General features: G+C 44.7%; 5 non-coding genes across 5 annotated transcripts; all 5 read left to right on the top strand.

The window, feature by feature from the left end:
• Positions 1-4,016: 4,016 nt before the first annotated feature.
• LOC130332111 (U2 spliceosomal RNA) lies at positions 4,017-4,202 on the top strand. Its single transcript, XR_008874861.1, has one exon. It is a non-coding gene; the product is annotated as a U2 spliceosomal RNA (small nuclear RNA).
• A 2,084-nt stretch (positions 4,203-6,286) lies between these two features.
• On the top strand, positions 6,287-6,477 carry LOC130332100 (U2 spliceosomal RNA). The gene has a single exon (XR_008874851.1). It is a non-coding gene; the product is annotated as a U2 spliceosomal RNA (small nuclear RNA).
• Positions 6,478-8,571: 2,094 nt separating this feature from the next.
• Positions 8,572-8,762, top strand: LOC130332077 (U2 spliceosomal RNA). The gene has a single exon (XR_008874830.1). It is a non-coding gene; the product is annotated as a U2 spliceosomal RNA (small nuclear RNA).
• Positions 8,763-10,853: 2,091 nt separating this feature from the next.
• On the top strand, positions 10,854-11,044 carry LOC130332089 (U2 spliceosomal RNA). The gene has a single exon (XR_008874841.1). It is a non-coding gene; the product is annotated as a U2 spliceosomal RNA (small nuclear RNA).
• Positions 11,045-13,124: 2,080 nt separating this feature from the next.
• On the top strand, positions 13,125-13,315 carry LOC130332101 (U2 spliceosomal RNA). Its single transcript, XR_008874852.1, has one exon. It is a non-coding gene; the product is annotated as a U2 spliceosomal RNA (small nuclear RNA).
• The last annotated feature ends 1,743 nt before the right edge of the window (positions 13,316-15,058 follow it).

Below are 15,058 nucleotides of genomic sequence, written 5' to 3' on the forward strand. Positions count from 1 at the left end.
AAACCAGGGTTTGCTGCCCCGCCAGCAGTGGACCCGGTGGGTAAAACTGGCCATCGTCGATCGATGGGGAAGTTGGAGCAACAGTCCTCAGCAACGCTTGCTGGGGAACAAGCGATGAAAACTTCCCAAGGTAGCGGCAAAGGTTCCGGAAAAGAGGCCTCACAGGCCCCTGTGCAGCAGTTCCAGTCGTCAAAAGATGAAAGAAGACGCAGATCCATCAGCCGGGGGCCAGAGATTACATCGAGTGAGAGCAACACAGAGGATATGGACAGCAGTGTGACATTTAAAAGACAAAGAGAAGAAGAAGAGGAAGACATTCAAAGGAAAGCGGCGTGCCGTAGTTCGGACGAGAGCGAGCTCAGGGTCGGGGCATCATCGATCTCAAGCTCCGACCCTCAGAACATCAAGGAGCTGATGACCCCGCAGGCGGGGGATGACGGTACGCAGCTTATTATTGACTTTGATTCTCCAAGCACGGACTCTCCATAAACTATGCCTATCCCTGTAAAAATTGCCTCACTCAATGTGAGGTCCTTAAAGAGCCCTGATCGCAGGGCTGCTTTATTTTCTTATCTAGAGACATGTGACTTTGACCTTTGCCTGCTACAAGAATGTGGAATCCCTAGTAAAATGGACTATAAAGACTTAAAAGAAGACTGGAAGCTGGGCCCATCCATATGGTCCGGTGCAAATGACTGTCGTTCTGTGGGTGTTGGGCTGCTCTGCCGAGGCCAGTCCTTTTCTATTCATACAGTAACTGAGATTGTGCCTGGCAGAGCTCTTTTAATTCATCTATATTTTAATGGACTTTTAATTCGTGTTTTAAATGTGTATGCCCCTCCTGATAAACAGGAGCGGGCAGAACTATTTGAAATTTTACCACTGTTTTGTGTTGGGTCTTCCGCCCTGCTGGTGGGAGGTGATTTTAACTGCATACGTGATGGGGAACACCGGCAGGGTGGGGATATTAATCGTAAAGACCGCACTTCTTACCTGCTTAAAAATTTTATTGATGATTTTAATTTGAAAGATTGCTGGAAGGATCTCTTGCCGGAGGACCCGGGCGCCACATGGTCCAATGGAAGAGTGAGCTCCAGAATCGATTTTATTTTTTCCTCTAGAGCTTTTAAACCCCTGAAATGCACGCTCGAGCAGAATATCTTCTCTGATCATAAGCTCCTCTTGGTGGGCCTGGAGCTAGAGGGGGAGCAAAAAGCAAAAAGGGGCCTCTGGAGATTAAACACCACACTCCTAGAGGACCCTGAGATAAAAGAGGAGTTTGTGCGGACCTACCAATGCTGGCAATCACAAAGAAAACCCCATGAGCCTATGCTGCACTGGTGGGAGGGCACCAAATCTAAAATCAGATTTTTTTTTATCAAAGCAGGTAAGAAGAAGGCAAAAATGGAAAAACAGTGGTTTTATGTTCTTAACATGCGTTTAAATGTACTTTTTAAATTGAAAGAAGCTGGTATGGATGTAGAAAATGATATTTTAAACCTTAAAACTGAAATAAAACATGCCATAGAAAAGAAAGGGAAACAAATCATTTTTAACTCACATGTGCAGCACCTGGAGGAGGGCGAGAAATGTTCCCGTTTCTTTTTTAAAAAAGTGATGAATAGGAGGGATATCATCCAAAACCTTGAGGGTGAATCCACTCCAAAAGGCATGTTAGATGCAGTTTTTAACTTCTACCAGCTTCTTTTTAATAAGAAAGATCTTAATCCATCCTTTTTAGAACATGTTCTTAATTCCCTTGATTTTAAGCTAGATGTTTTAGACCAGGAGGTTTTATCCCGTGATCTTAACTTAGATGAACTTTTATTTGTTTTTAAAAGTTTTTCTAGTGGGAAGGCCCCTGGGGAAGATGGTTTACCCATCGAATTTTATTTAGCTTTTTGGGATATTTTAAAGGATGATATGGTTTTATTGTATAAAGAAACTTTTATTGTTAATGAACTTCCCCCTTCCTGGAGGAGGGGGATTGTATCATTACTTTTTAAAAAGGGTGAAAAGGATATGCTAAAAAATTGGCGCCCCATCACACTTTTAAATGTCGATTATAAAGTTTTAGCCAAGTTATTAGCTGTCCGTTTTAAACCTTTTATTCATAAATTAATTCACCCAAATCAGGTTTGTGGGGTACCTGGAAGGTCTATAGCTGAATCCCTAAATATTTTAAGAGATGTTTTATGGTATTTTAAGGATAGAAATCAAACTGTAGCAATTTTATCCTTAGACTTTGAAAAAGCCTTTGATAGGGTCTCCCATGAATACCTGTTTTTAGTTCTTAAAAAGATGGCAGTGCCTGAAACGATTTTAAGCCGAATCATGCTTTTATACCGATCCTGTTTTAGTCAAGTCTCTGTTAATGGCTTTTTAACCAGCGGTGTTCCTCTTTTATCAGGTGTCAAACAGGGCTGCCCCCTGTCCCCACTCCTTTTTATTTGCGCAATCGAACCACTGATGGCCCTCCTCAGAAAAGACCGGGTAGTAAGAGGCGTACCGATACCTGGTGGAGGAGGGACCCATCTAAAGGTGTTGGGGTACATGGATGATGTCACCATACTGTGCCCGGACTCTCCATCCATGAGGGGGGCATTGAGGAACACCAGCTATTTCTGCGAGGTCTCTGGTTTTAAGCTAAACACAGATAAATGTGACTGTTTTTATATTGGCTCCTGGGATTCATCCATCACCCCAGGAGTTACAATGCAACAGGATCAAATTAAAGTTTTAGGTATTGTTTTTAACCAGGTCAATGATGGGAGCCCTAACTGGGATTCAGCTATAGCTAAGATGGAGAAGAAGATTTTAATGTGGAATCTTAGAAACCTTACCATGGAGGGGAAGATTTTAATAATAAAGATGGTTTTACTCCCTATTATGCTATACATTGCCATGGTATTTCCTCCATCTATTTTATACATTAAAAAAGTAACTAGAATTGTTTTTACTTTTTTATGGGGTTCAAAAATGGAGAAATTAAAGCGTGATTTTATGTACAAAAGTAAAGATAATGGCGGGAAAGATGTTCCTAACTTTTTTACTTTCTTTTACATAAAGTATTTCTGTTTCTGTTTTAAAATTATTAAATCCGATGGCATTTTTAGCTGCTTTTTAAGGTACGCTGCGGGCATGGTTTTTAAAAGATGGTTGCGCATCCCTCTGAACGCTCCGGTGCTTCTGTGTCCCCCAAAACATTATGTGGTGTTGGAAAAGACAGTCAGGCTCCTAGGTCTCCAAGATTTGGAGCCTGACATACTGGGGGACCAGAGAAAGGTATCAAAGGTCCTCAGGCGGAGTGAGGTTACCCTGGCAGTGTCCAATTTCACACAGGCAAGATCCAAAAAGGTATGGCGGAACGTGTACGGGAAGTTTCTGGCGAATGTACACAGGGATCTTGCCTGGGCAATCGTCCACCAGTGCCTCCCTACTCGTGAGTTCCAGCACAGGCGAGGACTGGTGGCGAGAGCCAAGTGCCCGAGAGATGGCTGCGGAGTGGACGAAACGGTGCTGCACATATTTTGGAACTGCCCTTTTGCACGGGAGCTTTGGAGGAAGGTAGGCCCACTTTTGAAGTGGGCCTGCGGCCTAAAAGATTTTAATCACGAATGTGTCTTTTACGGTCTTTTTAACTGCCCCAATTTTAAACAGCAGATGATCTGCTGGATGATTATTAATTGTTTTAAAAATGCCATCTGGAAAGTTAGGAACATCTTACTTTTTAAACATGATTTTATTGATGTTAAAAACTGTATAAAGCTGGCCCTGAGTGAGATGTACATCTATTACCTAAGAGACAAGAAACAGTTGGGGGCCAGCGAGGCAGCATCCATGTGGTGTCTGCCTCTATGGAACGAAATAACAATATAATCAGTTTTTATGACATTTGTATAATGTTTTATCCTGCCATTTTTATTTTTTCTCCTTTTATTACTGGTTTTATTATTTGTATTTTAAAACTTTTGTGAACCTTTTATTATTTTGCATTTTAAATTTTGTATGGTTTCTTATTTATTCAATAAAATTTTGTTGAAACCTTATCTGTTCTTATCAGTTTAATATCTGATACGTCCCCTATCTGGGGACCATATATTAAATGGATTTTTGAGAACGGGGGCCGATTTCGAAGCTTGCTTCTGTCGCCCTATGCATTGACCCGATATGGCAGTATCTTCGGGTACAGTGCACCACCCCCTTACAGGGTTAAAAAGAAAGATTCCTACTTTCATTGCTACCTGCTTGCTGGCTAGCCAGCTAGCCAGCCCTGTGGGCCTTGCTGCTGCTGCAGCCAAAAAACAAAAGGTGGTGCTGCTGCTGCTTCTGCTGCTTCTGCTTCTGCTTGTGTCTGGCCGCTGTTGGAGCGTCCAGGCACAGGACTTCTGCTGCTGCTGACTAAATGGCCTCCTTAATTGGATCATTTGAGTAGCCAGCACACCTGTGCAGGTAGGGCATGACATGATAGGCAGCTGCCTTGATAGCGGGTGGGTGCTGAATGTTCCTAATTGACAAAATAAGATTAATGCTTATGAAGAAATATAAAATCTCATCCCTTCCCCAATATCGCGCCACACCCCTACCCCTTAATTCCCTGGTTGAACTTGATGGACATATGTCTTTTTTCGACCGTACTAACTATGTAACTATGTAACATAACATGGGGGGGGGGGGGGGGGTCTCCTGGCTGTTCACACAGGTGTGTCATTGCTGTACATTGACCATGCATTGCTTCTGTGGTATTGCAAAGGCAAAGACAAATGCTTCCAGCCATCCATTGCACTAATGGATTGGTCATCAGCTGGCTGTCTATGTCCCGCATCAATATAGACCAAAGTACAGAGGGTTAGGCTATGCTATTGTGCACCTACCTGATGCATCAGAAGGTGCGAGGCCCTTGCTAAATTCTGTGCACAGACTTTGAGATCTATACTTTAGACTGTATCTAAACCTGCTCCAACATGGACTGACATTCTGGCCTACTTTCAGCCGATGCGACTTGTCTGTCGCTGAACAGTCGCTTTTTATGTATTCAGCACCTATGTCTAATGTTGTAAAAATGCTCTAGAAGCTAAAGTCGCAGAAATGTCACACATATTTGGCCTGCAACTTTCTGTGCGACAAATTCAGACAGGAAAAATCAGTATAAATCCTTAGAAAATTATCCCCCAGTGTCTCCATCTGCTGGCGGTATTGAATAAGCATTGCTGCACTGATGGGGTATGCATTAGACGAAAAAAAAGAAGAAAAAGAAGAATAATACGCCCAGAAAAGAGGCGAAAAGGAGAAAAACGTAAAAAAACGTGAAAAAAAAGTAAGAGGAAGAGAAGGGAAAAAAAGGTGGAAATGGGTTTAAAAGTGATTTCGGCGGAGAAATATATATATATATATATATATATATATATATATACGCGCACACACACACATATATATAAACGTATTCTCCGTTGAGATATTGCAGCCGCTGCTGTGTCCAGGCCCAGGAGCCTTAGCACTGTGCTGTGATGTCACTCAATACCACTGACATCACTAGGTGTAAACAACATCTCTCCTTTGCTGTGTATGTGACTATGGAGCTGTTTGGTGATGTCGTCTATTATGGCCTTCATAGAAGCAACAGGAGATTGTTGCATCCATCTAGAACCCTCAGAACTACAGTGCTATGATGTCACTCACTTCCACAGGCCTTGCAGAGTGTAAACAACAACAACCCAGCTTTGTTGTGTATGTAACCATAGGGATTTGTGATGTCACCTAGAACCTTCACAGCAGCGACAGCTTTATGAGGAGCATCAGCACTGCTCTGCCTGAGCAGAACCATCACCGCCATAGGTTGTCAAATAACCCGGGTTTAACCCACACAGGTAAGTCCAATGGGGTGCAGGCATGTCCTCTATGCTTACAGCTTCCCGTGGGTGTTGGTTTGATACCGTTTGGGGACAGCCAAGGAGGCATCTGCAGGCAACAAAGGTAGGTGTGTGCTTGTGTGTGTGTTTCCTATGCAGATCCTAAGCCCAGTGTCACATGCAAGTAGGAGGAGTAAGAAGGGTTCCTGGCAAATCCGGGTTATGGATTGCATTTAAAAAGGCCCCGTGGGAGTGCAATGGGCCCCTGTCTTGCTGCTTAGCAATAATGGTATGGGTTTAGGTTCTGCTGTGTGTACTGGTGGTTGACTGCCCCCCAGCCCAGAGTGTGCATGGAAAATTGTCTGGCAGCCTCCCTGACAGCAAGCAGTGATAGTGCCCATGAAGGGCACCTTGTTGGGCCCGCCCCTTTCACGGTTATCGCTTCTCGGCCTTTTGGCTAAGATCAAGTGTAGTATCTGTTCTTATCAGTTTAATATCTGATACGTCCCCTATCTGGGGACCATATATTAAATGGATTTTTGAGAACGGGGGCCGATTTCGAAGCTTGCTTCCGTCGCCCTATGCATTGACCCGATATGGCAGTATCTTCCGGTACAGTGCACCACCCCCTTACAGGGTTAAAAAGAAAGATTCCTACTTTCATTGCTACCTGCTTGCTGGCTAGCCAGCTAGCCAGCCCTGTGGGCCTTGCTGCTGCTGCAGCCAAAAAACAAAAGGTGGTGCTGCTGCTGCTTCTGCTGCTTCTGCTTCTGCTTGTGTCTGGCCGCTGTTGGAGCGTCCAGGCACAGGACTTCTGCTGCTGCTGACTAAATGGCCTCCTTAATTGGATCATTTGAGTAGCCAGCACACCTGTGCAGGTAGGGCATGACATGATAGGCAGCTGCCTTGATAGCGGGTGGGTGCTGAATGTTCCTAATTGACAAAATAAGATTAATGCTTATGAAGAAATATAAAATCTCATCCCTTCCCCAATATCGCGCCACACCCCTACCCCTTAATTCCCTGGTTGAACTTGATGGACATATGTCTTTTTTCGACCGTACTAACTATGTAACTATGTAACATAACATGGGGGGGGGGGGGGGTCTCCTGGCTGTTCACACAGGTGTGTCATTGCTGTACATTGACCATGCATTGCTTCTGTGGTATTGCAAAGGCAAAGACAAATGCTTCCAGCCATCCATTGCACTAATGGATTGGTCATCAGCTGGCTGTCTATGTCCCGCATCAATATAGACCAAAGTACAGAGGGTTAGGCTATGCTATTGTGCACCTACCTGATGCATCAGAAGGTGCGAGGCCCTTGCTAAATTCTGTGCACAGACTTTGAGATCTATACTTTAGACTGTATCTAAACCTGCTCCAACATGGACTGACATTCTGGCCTACTTTCAGCCGATGCGACTTGTCTGTCGCTGAACAGTCGCTTTTTATGTATTCAGCACCTATGTATAATGTTGTAAAAATGCTCTAGAAGCTAAAGTCGCAGAAATGTCACACATATTTGGCCTGCAACTTTCTGTGCGACAAATTCAGACAGGAAAAATCAGTATAAATCCTTAGAAAATGATCCCCCAGTGTCTCCATCTGCTGGCGGTATTGAATAAGCATTGCTGCACTGATGGGGTATGCATTAGACGAAAAAAAAGAAGAAAAAGAAGAAGAATACGCCCAGAAAAGAGGCGAAAAGGAGAAAAACGTAAAAAAACGTGAAAAAAAAGTAAGAGGAAGAGAAGGGAAAAAAAGGTGGAAATGGGTTTAAAAGTGATTTCGGCGGAGAAATATATATATATATATATATATATATATATATATATATATATATATACGCGCACACACACACATATATATAAACGTATTCTCCGTTGAGATATTGCAGCCGCTGCTGTGTCCAGGCCCAGGAGCCTTAGCACTGTGCTGTGATGTCACTCAATACCACTGACATCACTAGGTGTAAACAACATCTCTCCTTTGCTGTGTATGTGACTATGGAGCTGTTTGGTGATGTCGTCTATTATGGCCTTCATAGAAGCAACAGGAGATTGTTGCATCCATCTAGAACCCTCAGAACTACAGTGCTATGATGTCACTCACTTCCACAGGCCTTGCAGAGTGTAAACAACAACAACCCAGCTTTGTTGTGTATGTAACCATAGGGATTTGTGATGTCACCTAGAACCTTCACAGCAGCGACAGCTTTATGAGGAGCATCAGCACTGCTCTGCCTGAGCAGAACCATCACCGCCATAGGTTGTCAAATAACCCGGGTTTAACCCACACAGGTAAGTCCAATGGGGTGCAGGCATGTCCTCTATGCTTACAGCTTCCCGTGGGTGTTGGTTTGATACCGTTTGGGGACAGCCAAGGAGGCATCTGCAGGCAACAAAGGTAGGTGTGTGCTTGTGTGTGTGTTTCCTATGCAGATCCTAAGCCCAGTGTCACATGCAAGTAGGAGGAGTAAGAAGGGTTCCTGGCAAATCCGGGTTATGGATTGCATTTAAAAAGGCCCCGTGGGAGTGCAATGGGCCCCTGTCTTGCTGCTTAGCAATAATGGTATGGGTTTAGGTTCTGCTGTGTGTACTGGTGGTTGACTGCCCCCCAGCCCATAGTGTGCATGGAAAATTGTCTGGCAGCCTCCCTGACAGCAAGCAGTGATAGTGCCCATGAAGGGCACCTTGTTGGGCCCGCCCCTTTCACGGTTATCGCTTCTCGGCCTTTTGGCTAAGATCAAGTGTAGTATCTGTTCTTATCAGTTTAATATCTGATACGTCCCCTATCTGGGGACCATATATTAAATGGATTTTTGAGAACGGGGGCCGATTTCGAAGCTTGCTTCCGTCGCCCTATGCATTGACCCGATATGGCAGTATCTTCGGGTACAGTGCACCACCCCCTTACAGGGTTAAAAAGAAAGATTCCTACTTTCATTGCTACCTGCTTGCTGGCTAGCCAGCTAGCCAGCTTTGTGGGCCTTGCTGCTGCTGCAGCCAAAAAACAAAAGGTGGTGCTGCTGCTGCTTCTGCTGCTTCTGCTTCTGCTTGTGTCTGGCCGCTGTTGGAGCGTCCAGGCACAGGACTTCTGCTGCTGCTGACTAAATGGCCTCCTTAATTGGATCATTTGAGTAGCCAGCACACCTGTGCAGGTAGGGCATGACATGATAGGCAGCTGCCTTGATAGCGGGTGGGTGCTGAATGTTCCTAATTGACAAAATAAGATTAATGCTTATGAAGAAATATAAAATCTCATCCCTTCCCCAATATCGCGCCACACCCCTACCCCTTAATTCCCTGGTTGAACTTGATGGACATATGTCTTTTTTCGACCGTACTAACTATGTAACTATGTAACATAACATGGGGGGGGGGGGGGTCTCCTGGCTGTTCACACAGGTGTGTCATTGCTGTACATTGACCATGCATTGCTTCTGTGGTATTGCAAAGGCAAAGACAAATGCTTCCAGCCATCCATTGCACTAATGGATTGGTCATCAGCTGGCTGTCTATGTCCCGCATCAATATAGACCAAAGTACAGAGGGTTAGGCTATGCTATTGTGCACCTACCTGATGCATCAGAAGGTGCGAGGCCCTTGCTAAATTCTGTGCACAGACTTTGAGATCTATACTTTAGACTGTATCTAAACCTGCTCCAACATGGACTGACATTCTGGCCTACTTTCAGCCGATGCGACTTGTCTGTCGCTGAACAGTCGCTTTTTATGTATTCAGCACCTATGTATAATGTTGTAAAAATGCTCTAGAAGCTAAAGTCGCAGAAATGTCACACATATTTGGCCTGCAACTTTCTGTGCGACAAATTCAGACAGGAAAAATCAGTATAAATCCTTAGAAAATTATCCCCCAGTGTCTCCATCTGCTGGCGGTATTGAATAAGCATTGCTGCACTGATGGGGTATGCATTAGACGAAAAAAAAGAAGAAAAAGAAGAATAATACGCCCAGAAAAGAGGCGAAAAGGAGAAAAACGTAAAAAAACGTGAAAAAAAAGTAAGAGGAAGAGAAGGGAAAAAAAGGTGGAAATGGGTTTAAAAGTGATTTCGGCGGAGAAATATATATATATATATATATATATATATATATATATATATATATACGCGCACACACACACATATATATAAACGTATTCTCCGTTGAGATATTGCAGCCGCTGCTGTGTCCAGGCCCAGGAGCCTTAGCACTGTGCTGTGATGTCACTCAATACCACTGACATCACTAGGTGTAAACAACATCTCTCCTTTGCTGTGTATGTGACTATGGAGCTGTTTGGTGATGTCGTCTATTATGGCCTTCATAGAAGCAACAGGAGATTGTTGCATCCATCTAGAACCCTCAGAACTACAGTGCTATGATGTCACTCACTTCCACAGGCCTTGCAGAGTGTAAACAACAACAACCCAGCTTTGTTGTGTATGTAACCATAGGGATTTGTGATGTCACCTAGAACCTTCACAGCAGCGACAGCTTTATGAGGAGCATCAGCACTGCTCTGCCTGAGCAGAACCATCACCGCCATAGGTTGTCAAATAACCCGGGTTTAACCCACACAGGTAAGTCCAATGGGGTGCAGGCATGTCCTCTATGCTTACAGCTTCCCGTGGGTGTTGGTTTGATACCGTTTGGGGACAGCCAAGGAGGCATCTGCAGGCAACAAAGGTAGGTGTGTGCTTGTGTGTGTGTTTCCTATGCAGATCCTAAGCCCAGTGTCACATGCAAGTAGGAGGAGTAAGAAGGGTTCCTGGCAAATCCGGGTTATGGATTGCATTTAAAAAGGCCCCGTGGGAGTGCAATGGGCCCCTGTCTTGCTGCTTAGCAATAATGGTATGGGTTTAGGTTCTGCTGTGTGTACTGGTGGTTGACTGCCCCCCAGCCCAGAGTGTGCATGGAAAATTGTCTGGCAGCCTCCCTGACAGCAAGCAGTGATAGTGCCCATGAAGGGCACCTTGTTGGGCCCGCCCCTTTCACGGTTATCGCTTCTCGGCCTTTTGGCTAAGATCAAGTGTAGTATCTGTTCTTATCAGTTTAATATCTGATACGTCCCCTATCTGGGGACCATATATTAAATGGATTTTTGAGAACGGGGGCCGATTTCGAAGCTTGCTTCCGTCGCCCTATGCATTGACCCGATATGGCAGTATCTTCGGGTACAGTGCACCACCCCCTTACAGGGTTAAAAAGAAAGATTCCTACTTTCATTGCTACCTGCTTGCTGGCTAGCCAGCTAGCCAGCCCTGTGGGCCTTGCTGCTGCTGCAGCCAAAAAACAAAAGGTGGTGCTGCTGCTGCTTCTGCTGCTTCTGCTTCTGCTTGTGTCTGGCCGCTGTTGGAGCGTCCAGGCACAGGACTTCTGCTGCTGCTGACTAAATGGCCTCCTTAATTGGATCATTTGAGTAGCCAGCACACCTGTGCAGGTAGGGCATGACATGATAGGCAGCTGCCTTGATAGCGGGTGGGTGCTGAATGTTCCTAATTGACAAAATAAGATTAATGCTTATGAAGAAATATAAAATCTCATCCCTTCCCCAATATCGCGCCACACCCCTACCCCTTAATTCCCTGGTTGAACTTGATGGACATATGTCTTTTTTCGACCGTACTAACTATGTAACTATGTAACATAACATGGGGGGGTCTCCTGGCTGTTCACACAGGTGTGTCATTGCTGTACATTGACCATGCATTGCTTCTGTGGTATTGCAAAGGCAAAGACAAATGCTTCCAGCCATCCATTGCACTAATGGATTGGTCATCAGCTGGCTGTCTATGTCCCGCATCAATATAGACCAAAGTACAGAGGGTTAGGCTATGCTATTGTGCACCTACCTGATGCATCAGAAGGTGCGAGGCCCTTGCTAAATTCTGTGCACAGACTTTGAGATCTATACTTTAGACTGTATCTAAACCTGCTCCAACATGGACTGACATTCTGGCCTACTTTCAGCCGATGCGACTTGTCTGTCGCTGAACAGTCGCTTTTTATGTATTCAGCACCTATGTATAATGTTGTAAAAATGCTCTAGAAGCTAAAGTCGCAGAAATGTCACACATATTTGGCCTGCAACTTTCTGTGCGACAAATTCAGACAGGAAAAATCAGTATAAATCCTTAGAAAATTATCCCCCAGTGTCTCCATCTGCTGGCGGTATTGAATAAGCATTGCTGCACTGATGGGGTATGCATTAGACGAAAAAAAAGAAGAAAAAGAAGAATAATACGCCCAGAAAAGAGGCGAAAAGGAGAAAAACGTAAAAAAACGTGAAAAAAAAGTAAGAGGAAGAGAAGGGAAAAAAAGGTGGAAATGGGTTTAAAAGTGATTTCGGCGGAGAAATATATATATATATATATATATATATATATATATATATACGCGCACACACACACATATATATAAACGTATTCTCCGTTGAGATATTGCAGCCGCTGCTGTGTCCAGGCCCAGGAGCCTTAGCACTGTGCTGTGATGTCACTCAATACCACTGACATCACTAGGTGTAAACAACATCTCTCCTTTGCTGTGTATGTGACTATGGAGCTGTTTGGTGATGTCGTCTATTATGGCCTTCATAGAAGCAACAGGAGATTGTTGCATCCATCTAGAACCCTCAGAACTACAGTGCTATGATGTCACTCACTTCCACAGGCCTTGCAGAGTGTAAACAACAACAACCCAGCTTTGTTGTGTATGTAACCATAGGGATTTGTGATGTCACCTAGAACCTTCACAGCAGCGACAGCTTTATGAGGAGCATCAGCACTGCTCTGCCTGAGCAGAACCATCACCGCCATAGGTTGTCAAATAACCCGGGTTTAACCCACACAGGTAAGTCCAATGGGGTGCAGGCATGTCCTCTATGCTTACAGATTCCCGTGGGTGTTGGTTTGATACCGTTTGGGGACAGCCAAGGAGGCATCTGCAGGCAACAAAGGTAGGTGTGTGCTTGTGTGTGTGTTTTCCCTATGCAGATCCTAAGCCCAGTGTCACATGCAAGTAGGAGGAGTAAGAAGGGTTCCTGGCAAATCCGGGTTATGGATTGCATTTAAAAAGGCCCCGTGGGAGTGCAATGGGCCCCTGTCTTGCTGCTTAGCAATAATGGTATGGGTTTAGGTTCTGCTGTGTGTACTGGTGGTTGACTGCCCCCCAGCCCAGAGTGTGCATGGAAAATTGTCTGGCAGCCTCCCTGACAGCAAGCAGTGATAGTGCCCATGAAGGGCACCTTGTTGGGCCCGCCCCTTTCACGGTTATCGCTTCTCGGCCTTTTGGCTAAGATCAAGTGTAGTATCTGTTCTTATCAGTTTAATATCTGATACGTCCCCTATCTGGGGACCATATATTAAATGGATTTTTGAGAACGGGGGCCGATTTCGAAGCTTGCTTCCGTCGCCCTATGCATTGACCCGATATGGCAGTATCTTCGGGTACAGTGCACCACCCCCTTACAGGGTTAAAAAGAAAGATTCCTACTTTCATTGCTACCTGCTTTCTGGCTAGCCAGCTAGCCAGCCCTGTGGGCCTTGCTGCTGCTGCAGCCAAAAAACAAAAGGTGGTGCTGCTGCTGCTTCTGCTGCTTCTGCTTCTGCTTGTGTCTGGCCGCTGTTGGAGCGTCCAGGCACAGGACTTCTGCTGCTGCTGACTAAATGGCCTCCTTAATTGGATCATTTGAGTAGCCAGCACACCTGTGCAGGTAGGGCATGACATGATAGGCAGCTGCCTTGATAGCGGGTGGGTGCTGAATGTTCCTAATTGACAAAATAAGATTAATGCTTATGAAGAAATATAAAATCTCATCCCTTCCCCAATATCGTGCCACACCCCTACCCCTTAATTCCCTGGTTGAACTTGATGGACATATGTCTTTTTTCGACCGTACTAACTATGTAACTATGTAACATAACATGGGGGGGGGGGGGGGTCTCCTGGCTGTTCACACAGGTGTGTCATTGCTGTACATTGACCATGCATTGCTTCTGTGGTATTGCAAAGGCAAAGACAAATGCTTCCAGCCATCCATTGCACTAATGGATTGGTCATCAGCTGGCTGTCTATGTCCCGCATCAATATAGACCAAAGTACAGAGGGTTAGGCTATGCTATTGTGCACCTACCTGATGCATCAGAAGGTGCGAGGCCCTTGCTAAATTCTGTGCACAGACTTTGAGATCTATACTTTAGACTGTATCTAAACCTGCTCCAACATGGACTGACATTCTGGCCTACTTTCAGCCGATGCGACTTGTCTGTCGCTGAACAGTCGCTTTTTATGTATTCAGCACCTATGTATAATGTTGTAAAAATGCTCTAGAAGCTAAAGTCGCAGAAATGTCACACATATTTGGCCTGCAACTTTCTGTGCGACAAATTCAGACAGGAAAAATCAGTATAAATCCTTAGAAAATTATCCCCCAGTGTCTCCATCTGCTGGCGGTATTGAATAAGCATTGCTGCACTGATGGGGTATGCATTAGACGAAAAAAAAGAAGAAAAAGAAGAATAATACGCCCAGAAAAGAGGCGAAAAGGAGAAAAACGTAAAAAAACGTGAAAAAAAAGTAAGAGGAAGAGAAGGGAAAAAAAGGTGGAAATGGGTTTAAAAGTGATTTCGGCGGAGAAATATATATATATATATATATATATATATATATATATATATATATATATATTTATACGCGCACACACACACATATATATAAACGTATTCTCCGTTGAGATATTGCAGCCGCTGCTGTGTCCAGGCCCAGGAGCCTTAGCACTGTGCTGTGATGTCACTCAATACCACTGACATCACTAGGTGTAAACAACATCTCTCCTTTGCTGTGTATGTGACTATGGAGCTGTTTGGTGATGTCGTCTATTATGGCCTTCATAGAAGCAACAGGAGATTGTTGCATCCATCTAGAACCCTCAGAACTACAGTGCTATGATGTCACTCACTTCCACAGGCCTTGCAGAGTGTAAACAACAACAACCCAGCTTTGTTGTGTATGTAACCATAGGGATTTGTGATGTCACCTAGAACCTTCACAGCAGCGACAGCTTTATGAGGAGCATCAGCACTGCTCTGCCTGAGCAGAACCATCACCGCCATAGGTTGTCAAATAACCCGGGTTTAACCCACACAGGTAAGTCCAATGGGGTGCAGGCATGTCCTCTATGCTTACAGCTTCCCGTGGGTGTTGCTT

The sequence above is a fragment of the Hyla sarda genome, unplaced genomic scaffold (assembly GCF_029499605.1).
Source record: "Hyla sarda isolate aHylSar1 unplaced genomic scaffold, aHylSar1.hap1 scaffold_369, whole genome shotgun sequence".
Taxonomy (NCBI): domain Eukaryota; kingdom Metazoa; phylum Chordata; class Amphibia; order Anura; family Hylidae; genus Hyla; species Hyla sarda.